This window comes from Asparagus officinalis, unplaced genomic scaffold (genome assembly GCF_001876935.1).
Source record: "Asparagus officinalis unplaced genomic scaffold, Aspof.V1 AsparagusV1_Un1277, whole genome shotgun sequence".
In the NCBI taxonomy this organism is placed as follows: Eukaryota; Viridiplantae; Streptophyta; class Magnoliopsida; order Asparagales; family Asparagaceae; genus Asparagus; species Asparagus officinalis.
Window position 1 is genome coordinate 14,913 of NW_017973536.1, and position 3,012 is coordinate 17,924.

Here is a 3,012-nt window from a genome sequence, read left to right on the forward strand (position 1 = left end):
GGTGGCTCGGTGGTGGCCGAGCCACCTTGGTGGCCGCCGAGCCACCAAGGAGGTGGCTCGGCCTCCGAGCCACCATTTGGTGGCTCGGAGGTGGCCGAGCCACCCCAAGGTGGCTCGGCCACCGAGCCACTTAGGTGGCTCGGCCGAGCCACCACTTGGTGGCTCGGCCACCGAGCCACCTTGGTGGCTCGGTGAGCCGCCTCGGTGACTTGGTTTCCGAGCCCCTCCGGGTGTTTGGTTTTCTGCTGTTTTCCACCTTTGGGTTCTGTCCGTGATTCGGTTGATCCAGACTCTGATTTGATTCCTGATTTGGCAGTAAGTCGGATTCCTGATTTGGCAGTAAATCCACTTCTGAGTTCGAGTCCGAAACCGATCTTGATTCGATCGTGATTCGTCCGAGTATGCCCTTGGTTGGATGACTCGTTGACTCTTCGAACACTTGGCTTGATCCCGCACGCGAATGGACGTATTCCGTTGCTTGCGTGCGATTAGTCAATCTCGTTGCCTCGTTGGTTTGTCGGTTTGTGCCGAGCTGAGCTAAGGGACCTATAAGCAATTTTATATGCCTACAGATACCCCCTCCAAAGTATTTCAGTCTCGTTCTTTTATAGAAGAGTCTGGAATACTTTGGATATGCTTGTCCCAACCTTCAGTCGGTGTAATGGGACCTTGGAATGACTTCCGTTCTTGATTCCTTCAATTCTCCAGGCTATTCGGTGCTTTGTCGAATGTCTGAAAGAGTTTCGGTGCTGCATTTATTGTCTGACCGTTGTCGGAATTTTGAACTTTGAAGTCGGTTCCTGATTTAGCTGACCATCGATTGTTGGCGTCGAGTCTTTATCTGCAACGCGTTGTCCGGCGTCTTATTGTTTGAGTTATCCTTAAGAATATTTATAGAAAACATTCTCCAGGAACTTCTCAAAAATTAGGGAATAGTTTATACTCATATACCTTATTGGAGTGTTTAAGAAGCAGTTTATACTCGTATACTTTTCGGAGTATTTAAGAAGCAGTTTATACTCGTATACTTTTCGGAGTATTAAGAAGTAGTTTATACTCGTATACTCTTTGGAGTTTTTGATTCTTTCATTGCAACGCATTGATAGGCGTTGACCTAGGGTTACCTGTTGACCCTAGGGTTTTGAATGTCGTACGTTGACTGTTTGATTGCAACGCGTTGACTGGCGTCGACCTAGAATTACGCGTTGTCCGACGTTAACCCTAGGGTTTTGAATGTCATACGTTGAATTTTTGCTCGCAACGCGTTGACTGGCGTTGACCTGGGGTTACGCGTTGACCGGCGTTGACCCTAGGGTTTCGAATGTCGTTGGATGCTCAAGTCACGAGACCAACTAATGGAGCTGATGCGTCAGTGACTCTCGTATTTATAGGATTTTTGGCAAACCCTCAGCCATTAACGGGTTTGATGAGCCTTTACCGACTACCGTTTGAGTCGGGCTAGCATGCGGATTGTTCAAGTCCGTTCCGCATGTGACGTTAAGCTAAAAGAGTTAACCCTTTTAGTGCTACGATATTGAATACGTAGACTTCGTCTTTCTCACGGGAATAGACTACCCGGCGACGCGTGTTAGGCGTTGACTTTAGGGTTTTTGGCTAACCCCCAGCCTTCAACGGGTTTGATTAGCCTTTACCGACTACCGTTTGAGTCGGGCTAGCATGCGGATTGTTCAAGTCCGTTCCGCATGTGACGTTAAGCTAAAAGAGTTAACCCTTTTAGTGCTACGATATTGAATACGTAGACTTCGTCTTTCTCACGGGAATAGACTACCCGGCGACGCGTGTTAGGCGTCGACTTTGGGGTTTTTGGCTAACCCCCAGCCTTCAACGGGTTTGATTAGCCTTTACCGACTACCGTTTGAGTCGGGCTAGCATGCGGATTGTCTAAATCCGTTCCGCATGTAACGTTGTGCTAAGAGAGTGAATTCTCTGAGACTTTGTGCTATGATGTTGAATACATAGGCTTTGCCATTGTTACGGGAATAGGCTACCCGGCAACGTGTCTTAGACGTTGACTTATCCCTACTTAGGCTTCGGGATGAGATACCCCAGAATCGAACTCTAGTGTCTTTTTTAATCGGTAAAAGACTAAACCGGCGACGCGTGTTAGGCGTCGGCATATCCTTTCTTAGGATTCAGGATGAAATTCCCCATGCGTGTAAGGCATGGATTTTGGTGTTATTAATAACAACCTGTCACAATGTTGAATATGTGAACGGGTGTTCTTTTTAACGGTTAAGAACTAACCGACAGCGCGGGTTAAACGCAGACTTATCCTTGCTTAGGTTTCAGGATAGAATACCCCAGAATCGAACTCTGGTGTCTTTTTCTACGGAAAAAGACTAAACCGGCGACGCGTGTTAGGCGTCGGCATATCCTTTCTTAGGATTCAGGATGAAATTCCCCATGCGTGTAAGGCATGGATTTTGGTGTTATTAATAACAACCTGCCACAATGTTGAATATGTGGACGGATGTTCTTTTCAACGGTTAAGAACTAACCGGCAGCGCGGGTTAGGCGCAGACTTATCCTTGCTTAGGTTTCAGGATAGAATACCCCAGAATCGAACCCTGGTGTCTTTTTGTACGGAAAAAGACTAAACCGGCAGCGCGTGTTAGGCGCACACTTATCTTCGGGATCAAATTCCCCAGACTAGAATTCTGGTGTCTTTTTCAATCGGTGAAAGACTAAACCGGCAACCGCGTGTTAGGCGTTGACTTATCCCTACTTAGGATTCGGGATAAAATTCCCTGTACCTGTGAGGCACAGATTTTGGGATTTGAAAAAGGTGGTGTCTTCTCTTGGGGCAAAGACGAACCCGAAATGGGAGAGGAAGAATTTTATATTTTATCTCCCGACAATGAAGAAGAAGAATTTTATATTCTATCTTCAGTTGGAAAGGAGACTCGATGTGGGATCTCCACTCCCAGAATCCGGAAAGGTGAAACTGAGAGTGGGATCTCCACTCCGAGAATCGAAAAGATTCGGATAACC